General features: G+C 47.1%; 1 protein-coding gene across 5 annotated transcripts in view; it reads right to left on the bottom strand.

The window, feature by feature from the left end:
- Positions 1–11,621, bottom strand: part of FBXO17 (F-box protein 17) — a 27,467-nt gene extending 15,846 nt beyond the window's left edge. Inside the window, exons 1-2 of one of the 5 annotated variants that reach the window (XM_040633952.1) lie at positions 11,512–11,621; positions 10,719–10,901 (exon numbers count right to left, since the gene is read on the bottom strand). The gene's annotated coding sequence lies outside the window, so the exon portion shown is untranslated. Of the gene's footprint in view, positions 1–10,718; positions 11,440–11,495 lie in introns of those variants that run through there. The other 4 variants (XM_040633953.1, XR_005835738.1, XM_040633954.1 and 1 more) reach the window with 4 other exon arrangements.
- Between the last annotated feature and the right edge of the window lie 654 nt (positions 11,622–12,275).

Here is a 12,275-nt window from a genome sequence, read left to right on the forward strand (position 1 = left end):
CCTTTATTTTTTATTTTTTTTAAAGATTTTATTTATTTATTTATTTATTTACTTGACAGAGAAAGACATCGAGAGAGGGAACACAGGCAGGGGGAGTGTGAGAGGGAGAAGCAGGCTTCCCGCAGAGCAGGGAGCCCGATGCGGGGCTCGATCCCAGGACCCTGGGATCATGACCTGAGCCGAAGGCAGACACTTAATGGCTGACCACCCAGGCGCCCCTCACCGCCCCCTTTAAACTCCGCCAACTCCCCACGGCACCCTCGCTGAACGTGAACTCCTTAGAGAGAGGAAGTGAGCCACACACCAAGCCAGTGCCAATAATACTGCTTCCCATAATACCTCACGGAGAGATATGCACCACAGCGTAGGCTGGGCCGTCTCGGTGGGGGATTCGGGGTGCATCTGGGCTGTGTTCGTGCACACGTGTGCATGTCTTTCTATTTATATGTGTACACGAGCCCTGCGTTTCCCAGGATTGGTCCCTTTAAAAAAGAACCTTTATTGATGTATAATTTTCATCCAATACAATGCACACATTTCAAGTGTATAATGTTATAACTGTACACAGTTATACAGTACACAATTATAACTGTACACGATCGTGTAACCGTCACCACAATCCGGATACGCGGCATTTCCCTCCAAAAAGTTTACCCTTTCCCAGTACCCCCCGCCCCCCCGACTCACTTCCATCCCAGGACCACCGCTAATCTGCCTTCTGTCACTGTAATCATTCTTTCCTAGAATAAATGGAATCATATAATGTGCCAGTTATCAATCGACTGCCTTACAGCTCCAAGTTGCCAAACTGCGGAGTTTCGCCATTTAAATCATTTTCCTGTGCCAGCTGACATGTTGAGTTTCTCCAGTAGAGGGAGCCAGAGGAACGTTACAGGAAGAAGCCTTTTTTTTTTTTTTTTTGGTTCCAGCTTCCAGGCTTGGCTCCCCCAGGGCGGGCAGCTTCTCAGGCCCCACTCCTGCAGTGTGCAGGCCTCTCCACTGCCCGGCAGTCAGCAGCACCACGCGGCCAGCACCTTGCCCTGGCACCCACCTCAGGCGGCCTCCTAGTGCCTAGAGCGAGACCCTTCCTTGTGAATTGCCTTCCCCAGCCTCCCAGAGGATGGACTTCTGGCCAGTTCCAGAAGGTGAATTTCCATCCAGTTTAAGGTACAGCATCAAAGGGACCCCTTTGCCCTTTGTGAGCTTCCTCCAAGAGTGCTCAAATGAGATCAGGGGCTGGGACTGTCATCTTTCCCAAGGTCTCAGTCTTGGATCTTAGAGGTAGTCGCTGCTCCGTATGTCTCCTATCTCTGTATTCTTTAGGGTTCTCTTTATTTCTTAGTAGCTATTTCCCTGCTATAATTAATAATTCTGTATAGTAAACATTCTCCCTCCAAATTACTGTGTGGTTTCAGTCTCCTGATTGGACTCTGATACATACAGTAAAGGCTCCTCGTGTCTTCTTCCCTTCAGGGTAACATCTGTGTGATCCACGCACACTGTTGCACGTATCAAGCAGGAGGTCAATCCTTTTTATTGCTGAGTAATATTCCATTGAACATGTAAACCACAAGCTGTTTCTCCACTCACCATGGACACTGGGTTGTTTCCCGCTTGGGGTACACAAATGAAGCTGTTGGGGCGCCTGGGTGGCTCAGTCGGTTAAGCCTCTGCCTTCATTCAGCTCAGATCATGATCCCAGGGTCCTGGGATCCAGCCCCACGTTGGGGTCTCGCCTCAGCAGGGAGCCTGCTTCTCCCTCTCCCTACTGCTCCCCTTGGTTGTGCTCTCTCTTTCTCTCTCTGGCAAATAAATAAATAAAATCTAAAAAAAAAAAAATAAAGCTGCAATGAACACCCATGTACAAGTGTTTGTGTGGACATAGGTTTTCATTTCTCGTGAGTAACTAAACTACCTAGGAGTGAAATTCTTGGATTGTAGAGTAAGTGTATATTTCACTTTACAAGAAAACATGCAATAATTTTTTCCAGCACACTTGTGCCGTTTGCATTCCCATCAACAATGGAAGAGAGCTGCCGCTGCCGGCACCTGCTACTGTCAACCGTCTTTTAAATTTTTGACAGAATGGCTTGTTCATCATGCCTTCGGGAGTGTTCCCTCTACCGGACACTTTCCCTTATTAATTTTAAGCCTTTGCTCTTGAACTGTGGTGCTGCTGTGGTTTCTAACCTGCAACATACGGGTTACAGAAGAATCAGCAGTAAGACAAGATCAAAATTCTTTGCTCTTCAGAATTGTTCGCATGTTCCAAGATGGAGTGTGGCTTCCCCTTCAAGAAGGCAGACCGAGCTATTGATAACCAGGGCCTATACTAGCTTTTATTAGTCTTGGGTAGATTTTTTAAAAAATTTATTTATTTCAGAGAGACAGAGAGACAGCGTGCAAAGTGTCAGCAGGGGGAGGGGCCCTAGGAGAGGGAGAAGCAGACTCTCCGCTGGGCAAGGAGCTGGACGCAAGGCTTGATCTCAGGACCCCGAGATCGTGACCCTGAGCTTAAACCAAGAGTCTGGTGCTCAACTGACTGAGCCACCCAGGCGCCCCAGTCCTGGGTAGATTTCTTTAAAAAGGCATCCCTTCGGGGTGAATGCAGCCCTGGGGTAGCAGAGCCTGGCAATCAGAACAAGGGCTGGATTTGAGCCTCCACTCACGCTGCTGCCCCTGGCTGGCCTCATAATAGTAACAGTCCTCTGTGCCTGGTCCTATGCTAGACGCTCTGTAACTAGGATCCCAGGAATACCAAGTTCAAATGTCTCCGACAGCCGGGCAGTACCCTAAATGAGGCCGCCGGGTGGAAGAAACAGGGGGGAGCAGAGTTCGGCAAACCAGAGGGTGCACCAGCCTGAAGGCTGGGCCAGTACTGGCTCCGGCAAATTTACCGCCAAGTAGGAAGATGGGTCCACTTTGGCCACATCTTCCGGTTTCTCAAAAGAAAGTGGAAATCCCAGTTTTTGTGTGGAATCACCTAATTTGTCAATGTTAGCAATGCATTAAAGAAGAAAAATGAAAGCACAGCGTGGGCCAGATAAGACAGATCTGCAGACCCGGGAACGGAATGCGTGAGGTCACTTTGTGACTTCTGTACTCTCCCAGCTGATCTCGGCACCATAAGGAAACCGAGGCCCAGGGAGGCAAAATGACTCACATAAGGTCACACAGCAGTCAGAAGTGGAGTGGGGATTGGAATCTGGGCAGTCGGATCTCCCTCTCAAAGGGCATCCTCTCTAGGGACAGCAAAGGCATGAAAAAGCAAAGTCCTCTGTGCCTGGTCCTATGCTAGACGCTCTGTAACTAGGATCCCAGGAATACCAAGTTCAAATGCCACCGACAGCCGGGAGGGAAGGGAGCCCATCAACAAAAAAGAAATGTCACTAGATTTCAGAGAGACAGAAAGCAGCCAGAAGTGTCGGAGCTAGCATCGAATTCAAAATCGGGATGGGGGGGCCTCAAGGACCTCCAGAGGGACCCATAGTCAAGGGTCCAAAGGGGGGGCACGCCCAGGGTGGGGTAGGCATGCAGATCAGGAGTGGGAAGGCAGAGTGAGGACAGAGGTTAGTCCATCTTTGAACAAAACTGTTCCTAGGGGCTCCCTGCACCCTGTCCTCCCTCCTTCATGTTTTCCCACACAGATCTCAGGCTGCCCAACGTTCACACACAAGAAAAACCAAACCGTACGGGATGACTGTCCTCTAAAGGAACTGGATGAAGCCTCTGGGACGTGCCCAGGCTGCTGGTGTCCCTGAGCGTAGCCTTTCCCATTCTGGCATCTGGGAGTGAGCTCCCAGCAAAGACTGGCTTCTCCCGTGCTAACACTAATAAATGTTGTCTCGAAACCCAGAGTTCTCAGTCACCCCTTCAGCTGGACAAAGAAGCCAGTGGGAAAGCAGGACTATATTTAAAACAGCCCCAAATTTCATACCAGTTACTTTTTTAAAAAAATCGTATTTTGTTAAGTAATCTCTACATCCAGTGTGGAGCTCGAAATCATGACCCCAGGATCGAGTCACGTGCTTTACCACCTGAGCCAGCCAGGTGCCCCATCATACTAGCTACTTTGAAAAAGTCACCCAGCCCCTTGTTTGTCTGAAAATGTGACTGGATAAGCAAGGATCACCAGGTGCTTGAAGAAAACTCACAGCCTGAAAGAGAAGTATTAAGGTAAATGGGCAGAACTATAGTGAACTGACCCCAGTGAAAAAAGAGCAATTCAGAGGGCCAAAGGAACACATAAGGAAATTAGTACACAAGGCTGGCTTTAGGCTCTATGAGGATGTGACCTGCACAGTCACACATGGTCCCGCACTGCAGGGGCTCCATGTGTGTTGTAGTGCTCTGCTGTTGCCAGTGAGATACTTTCAATTATTTTTATTTTTTTATTTTTTTAAAGATTTAATTTATTTATTTGACAGAGAGAGAGACAGCCAGCAAGAGAGGGAACACAAGCAGGGGAGTAGGAGAGGAAGAAGCAGGCTCCTAGCGGAGGAGCCTGATGTGGGGCTCGATCCCAGAACAGCGGGATCACGCCCTGAGCTGAAGGCAGGCGCTTAGCGACTGCGCCACCCAGGCACCCCACTTTCAATTATTTTTAAACAAAGGGCCTGCATATGCGTTTTGCATTGGGCCCTGCAAATTATGTAGCTGGCCCTGGGTACACTTAGATCAGAGGAGATATTTGAAACACAGTAAAAACAGGATATCGTAAAAGGAAGAATGTCTTCTGGAAGAAAAAAAATCCCAAAAATAGATTGGGTAAGTTAGAAAATTTTTCTCTAAAGGGAAAAATTAAAGGGGCACCTGGCTGGCTCAGTCAGTAGAGCATGTGACTCTTTTTTTTTTTTTTAAGATTTTATTTATTTATTCGACAGAGATAGAGACAGCCAGCGAGAGAGGGAACACAGGCAGGGGGAGTGGGAGAGGAAGAAGCAGGCTCATAGCGGAGGAGCCTGATGTGGGGCTCGATCCCAGAACTCCAGGATCACGCCCTGAGCCGAAGGCAGACGCTTAACTGCTGTGCCACCCAGGCACCCTGAGCATGCGACTCTTGATCTCGGGGTTATGAGTTTGAGCCCCATGTTAGGTATAGAGATTACTTAAAAAAAATAAATCTTTAAAAAAAGGGAAAAACTAAAGCTATGACAAACCGCAGGAAAAACAAAAAACTGCTTAAGAAAGTCATGGTCCAAATATGATATACACTAACTGTATCCATGTTACGTCCATTTGACAAAGTGCAAGAAGAAAGAATCCATTTGACTTGGAGGCTGGGGCGTTCTCCTCAAATAGACCTGTTTATTGGTTTTCAGAAGAGAAAGATTGTATCTATGTCTATATACCTCACATTTAACATTGTGTAAATTTAAGGTGTATGTGTTGATTTGATACATTTATATATTGCAGTGTGATTACCACTTTAGCATTAGCTAACACCTCTAATCGTGTCACTTAATTATCATTTCTTTTTTGTGGTGAGAATATTTAAGATCTGGTCTCTTAGCATAAAGGCTGTCTTCCCAACATACGGTGATGGGAAATCTGCATGCAAAAAAGATGAGTTTAGGCCTTTACCTCATACCATATACAAATATCAACTCAAAATAAGCCATACACCTGAATGTAAGAGTTAAAACCATAACATTTTTAGAAGGAAATAGGACAAAAATCTCATGATCTTGGGTTAAGCAAACACTCCTTAGCTATAACACCAAGAGTGTGATCCATATAAGGAAAAAATTAATAAAATATCATCAAAATTGAAAACTTTTGCACTTCAAAAGACACCATTGAGAAAATGAAAAGAGAAGCTACAGATGGGCAGAATACACCTCCAAATCATATATCTGATAAAGGACTCATATCCAGAATATATAAAGAACACTTAAAATTCAACAGTAAGACAAACAAACCAATTTAAAAATAGACAAAAAATTCAACGCGACATTTTGCCAAAGAAGATATACATATGACTAACAAGCACATGAAAACATGCTCAACATCATTAGTCATCGAGAAATGCAAATTAAAATCCCAATGAGACACCATCTCACGCCCACCAGAAATGGCTATTGTTCAAAAGATTGGCGAGTACCTGGAGAAACCAGAACCACCACATGTTGCTGGTGGGAATGTAAAATGGTACAACCACTTTGGAAAACAGTCGGGCAGTTTCTTTAAAAGGCGAACATTACAAAAAAAAAAAAAAGTTAAACATAAGCTTTCCATGAAATCCAGCAATTCTACCACTAGACTGTTTACCCAGGAGAAACAAAAAACACACGTCCACGCAAAGACTTGATTACAAACATTCATAGGAGCGTTATCCATTTGGAAACAATCCAAATGTCCATCAACTGGTGAATGCGTAAACAAAATGTGGTCTATCCGTACAATGGAACACTGTTGAGCAATAAGACGAATGGAGTACTGGTATATTCGACAATATGAATGAACCCCCAAACACCATGCTAAGTGAAAAAAGCTTGACCCAAAAAGCCGCATATTGTATGATGTATTTATGTGAAATGTTCGAAAATGACACATCTAAAGTTACAGAAAGATTAGTAGTCGCCTGGGGCTGGGCTTGAGAACAGAGAGGTGACCACAAACAGGCACAGGGGATATCTTGGAGGTGACAGAAATGCTTTAAAACTGGTGATGGCTGCACAGCCCTGTAAATTCACTAAAAATCACTGAATTGTACACTTTAAAGGGCTGACTTTTGCGGTATGTAAATTACATCTCACTAAAGCTGTCACAAAAACCCTGGAAACTCGACAGTGAAAGCCTGTAAGACTTAAATATGGTAACAGAACAGACTGTAGATGTTATCAACCTTGACACTGTGAAAATAAATGTACAAGTAACAAAAGATGGGAAATGAAGGTGAGGGGGGAGGGGAGACCCAGATACTTGGCTCACCTACTTCCCATCCTGGGAATCAAAAGTTGCCAGAATAAAAAAATAGAAGTGAAGCCTAAAATTTGAAGTTACAAAGGTCAATCGCAAATGATCTTTAAAACGGACAGTGTTTAAAAATTGGTGGAGGGGTGAAGCAGGGGGATATATACAGTTCCTCACTCTATTTCTCTTGTCATTTCATTATTATTCCCCTCCGTGACCCACGTGCCCTCTGGGTCATGGAGTGGTAAAGTTCCTTTGGCTTTTTGGTATATTTTAACTTAAATGCAATGAACATCATGGGTAATAAAGAATATGGTTTTTTTTTTTCTTTAAACCAACCAACCAACCAACCAACCAACCAGCGCAAACCATCACCATAATCTACTTAAAATGCTATCAGCGAGAACTCACCTACAGTCCTGATGGGAGTATAAATGGGTCTAGCCACTGTGGAAACTAGATGGGCATTTTTCAATGAAGTTGAAAGTGTGCCTGTCCCGTGACCCAGCAATTTGATGCCAGAGCCAGTAAACACATACTAGAATATTGATGACGCGACTGTTTCTAATAGCTCCGGTCTGGAAAGGACCCAGATGCCCATCCACCGTAGGATGTATAAGTAAATTAACGGAGTCGCAGAACGGTACGCTACGTAGCAATGAATGGGAGTTAAGGACAAGCAACCCCAACGACACGGATGAACCTCCAAAGCTCCATTTGGGGTGAGAGCCCCGGGACAACCAGCAGCCTGAGTTGCCTGGGGGTAGTCCCGATCTACAACAAACATCGTCCGGGGTAATTAGGGTAATTAGCCACCCCTATTGCTTCCAAAATTTCTTGGCTTGGATGGTAAATTATCTACTCAACACCAACGGCGCTACTCTTAGAAACTTCGCAAACAGGCTAAACGAATCAAATATTGTTTATAGATGTACACGCAGGTACTAAAACCGTAGAAAGAAGAGCAAAATAGGAAAACGAGGATCATAAAAATCAGGGTGGTGGTTCCCCCGTGGGAGGGAGAGGGGTATTAACCAGATGCACTCGGGGAAACTTCTGGGGGCTGACAATGTCCTTGCAGTGGACCTGGGCCCTGGTTACATATTTCACAATTCTTTGTTAAACCGTGCATCTGTTTTCTACACTTTCTGTCTGCATGGATGTTCTGTTTCATAATTCAAAGAATATTAATGCTATCGATAAACACCACTGATGTTATTGGACCCAAGAAGGAAACGGTCTCATTTCATCGTAGCACAAATTACAATCACATTTGCTGAGTGCTTTCTTTGTGAGAGGCACTCTGGAAAATTCTTTCTATGCATCATCTCATTCCCAGGAGGCAGCAGTGATATTTCTGGGAGAGAAGGCATCACAAGGCGAGCAAGGGACATTGCTTTTGGGAATTGCTGGTGATAGGCCACGGGGCGGGGCACTGGGGAGAGGGGAACGTTGCACGTTCTCTATGGTCGGTCAGCCCTGGCTCAGCCCCACCCCAAACTCTTGTTCATGACCTTGAGGAAATGGCCTTCCCTCTCTGAGTGGAATTTCCTCTCCGTAAAATGAGAAATGTGCAGGTACCCAATCCCTCTCTCCAGTCCCAAAATCCAAAAGCTCTGAAAACCGAAGTCTTTCCCAGACCCATTTGGGGGCAGCACTGGGTCAAACTGTTGTGAGATTCGATTATCCCCTGCATTTCACTGAAGAAAATACCAGTATGTTTCACTACACGGTGCTCCCCAGCCCCACGGCTTCACATTCAGAAAGTCTAACATCTGGGCCCCAAAGTTTTAGATCAGACACTGGGGACGTCTAATAATTCCCACCTCTTTGTGGTTATGGGAAAATTATTCGCGATCAAGGCCCGGCCCCGGACATGTTAGTTACTATGTTTGCAGATCAAGTCCAGCCGTGGGATTGGAGAACGCACCTCACCGCCCAATCAGAATCATGCCATCACTGAAACCCAACTACAGGAATGGGGGCTCAGGGGACTCGTGCCTAGGAAGTCAGGACCAAACACAGCAGGGCAAAAAATGGCCAATGGCAAGATCAGAGCCATTGGGTGAATTTTAAAAGGGAAAAAGAAAATGCCAAGTTCAACCTCTACCTCGGGGTGCCTGGGTGGCTCAGTAGGTAGAGCATGGACTCTTGATCTCAGGTCTTGATCTCAGGGTTGTGAGTTCAAGTCCTCCGTTGGGCGTGGAGCTTACATAAAAAACAAAAAATCTATCTCTAGGGAAAAAAGAGTAGAAGGAAGGGCCCGACTGAGGTTATGATGTTAGCATAGCACACTATGGTAGTTGAGAAAAACCCTTCACAAACTGACAGCTGTGGTTAGCTGCCCACAGCTGCTCTACACACGTGGGGAGGCCTTTACAAAACCTCGTAGAAGTCTCACAAACAGCTCCATGAGGGAGGTACCATTTTTCAGCTGGGGAAACTGAGGCTTGGAGAAGCGGAGCCATGGACCCAAGGTCACCCGACATGCGAGCGGCAGAGCTGGGATGTGAACCTGGGTGTGGAGGACTCCAGAGTTCCTGCGGCCGTCGGTCCGCCTTGATCTCCTTCTTAGTTTCTACCTTGTCTTACTTTATTTTCCCCAAATTTTACCACAAAAGTTTCATCACATGGAAAAGTTGAAAGAATGGTAGAATGTATGTTCCATGTTTTGCCATATTTGCTTTCTGTCCTTTGATGAATTCTTAGATACTTCAACGTGCATCCTCTAAGAAAGAATAAGAGGTAGGGACGCCTGGGTGGCTCAGTGGGTTAAGCGTCTGCCTTTGGCTCAGGTCATGATCCCAGGGTCCTAGGATCGAGCCCCGAGTCAGGCTCCGTGCTCAGCGGGAGTCAGCTTCTCCCTCTGCCTCTGCCTGCGGCTCTACTTGTGCTCTCTCTCTCTCTCTCTCTCTGTCAAATACATAAATAAAAAAATCTTAAAAAAAAAAAAAGAATAAGGGGTAATGAGCATTGGGGGTTATATGCAACCAACAAATCACTAAATTCTACCCCTGAAACTAGTAATACACTATATGTTAACTAAATTGAACTTAAATAAAAAAATTTTTAATAAAGAAAGAATAAGGGGGCACTATAGGTCTACACTACCACTCAACACCATTTCATTCTGCTATCTAACATTCAGTCCATGAACAATTTCCTCCATTGTCTCAAGAAGGTCTTTTGTAGCGGTTTCTTACAAAACTGGGAACTCACACACTCCTGGGGGTGGTGTCATGTCTCCTCAATCCCTTTTAGTCTAAAACACGACCCTCCCCTTCCATTTTCTTAAAGAGACAGTGCTTCTATAACAGGAAAAAAAAAAAGGTAGACTCATTTCTATTTCATTTGTGAACCACATATATGACTTGATTGGATTAGTATTTAAATAAATATAAAAACTCTATTAAAAATATTATTAAAGCAGACTCCTCAGCCAGGCCTCACAAAACGGGGAGTCAACAGATCCTATAAATATTTAATGGAACAAGGAACATGTTTAAAAAGGTGTTTTTTGGGTCTTTTGTTTGTTTTGATGTTACAAAAGCAGCCAACAGACAAACAACAAGGGAAGTGTGATTATCAGAGGGAGGGAAACTTGGACACTAGGAAAGCTGTCTCCACCCATTTTTAGTAAGGGATTACTGGACATCTTCTAAAAGTTGACAAAATAAGAAATCATCCCAGAATTTGCTTTAAAGATCTGAAAGTAACTACCAGAGGAATTAAAAAGAGCAATTAAAAAGACGCACCACAGATCACAAGTTACTTCTGCCATTTCTGAAAAGTCATTTAATTACCTAAAATTTCAACTGACTGTGGGGCTGGAGCTGCCGTTTCAAGGGCTGTGTTTGATGGAAAGCTTCGTCTGCCTCATTCGTCTTTTGTTCTTGTGTCGTCCCGGGGCACTTAAAAAATTACTTACTTTAAAAGTAGTTTCCTAATACTGCAGTCTTTCCAAATTGTTAGTTACTGGATGCTATCTGAAGTTGAAGGATCGAGATTGAAAGAACAAGATACGGAGCGTTACCATTACTCAACACTTGCAAAAGTTAACTTAGAAGAACAAAATTTAAATCGGGAAGAGCGGCGGCAGCTAAAAACAAAGTTGCTAAATCAAGAAACGGTGTTCGGAGACTTCTGATTCACCGATTTTGCGACGGGGCCGCCAGCCAGAAGAGACAGAAACCAGAACGGGTAAAAAGTGGTCTGGCCTTTCGCTGGCTGCTGTGTACACGTGTTGATCGGGTATGGGTGTTTTTTTTGGGGGGGGGGTTACCCCAGGGTGGCCTCCGCTGAGGAGCAACTGGGTGGAAGGTGTGGGCGTCGGAGGACCCGTTTTAAAAGCAAAGCCCTTTCCATACCACCTGGGGCTTTTCAAACGTTTGTGTGACTCTGGGCTTAAAGGGACGCAGTTGGCTGGCGCAGCCGAGAACCCCGGCAGGGCCCGGGGAGGGGAGCTGGGGAGCAGGACTCCCGGGGACCCGCCCCCCCGGCAGGGTCTAGGGCGGAAGTCCTTCCCCGAGCTCCCCGGCTGGGAGTGGGGACGGGACACGGGTCCCGACCTGCGTCCCTACCTGTCGCGGCGCTCACCTGGCGGCCCGCTCGGAGGCGGCGGCGGGCTAAGATCCCTTTCCCCACCCAGCTCTGGGAGGCAGTCGGGGGGCTCCCTGGGATCGGCTCCGCCCAGGGAGCCCCGGGACCCGCGGTCTGGGAAGTCGGTCCTCGGCGGGGGGGCCGGCGGCTTGGGAGATCGGCCGGCGGGCGGCTGCCGCGGGCGGGAGCGAGGCAGGGGCGGGATCCGCGAGGCTGCCGGCGCCGGGGGAGGGCCCAGCTGCCGCGAGGCCTGCGGGGAGGAGACGCAGCCCCCGCGCTCCGGGATCCGGGGGCCCGCCCCTTGGAGAGCCTACACTTGGCCCACGTGGGTACCTGCCGCCCGGCGCCCTGCGATCTGGCACCCCGGTCCCGGTGCTCACCCCAGCCACCTCCCCCGGGCGAGGTCCACCTCCCCGAGAGCCTCCGCCGTGGGCCTGGTGCCAGCCGCCCAAATCTTGTTTCCTTCTCATTCCGGCCTCCCGCCTGCAGCCGCCTCCGCCATTCGAAACGTCTCTCCCACCATCTGGCCAGTGCTGTAAATGGCTTAGCTGTGACTCCGACCCCGGGCCTGGTTGGAAACACTGGATCAAGTGCCCATCCACAGGGATTCTCTCGCATGTGCACTGTGTCCCCGGCGTAGAGTCTCAGAAGCCCGGGTCTGTTCTTGAGTGGACCCTCTGCGACAGCGACAACCCGTGTGTCCCTACTTTAGGAACCCGCCCGCTCCCCTAAGCTGTAGACAAACGAATTAATCCTAGGTT

This window comes from Ursus maritimus, unplaced genomic scaffold (genome assembly GCF_017311325.1).
Source record: "Ursus maritimus isolate PB19 unplaced genomic scaffold, ASM1731132v1 scaffold_19, whole genome shotgun sequence".
Classification (NCBI taxonomy): Eukaryota; Metazoa; Chordata; class Mammalia; order Carnivora; family Ursidae; genus Ursus; species Ursus maritimus.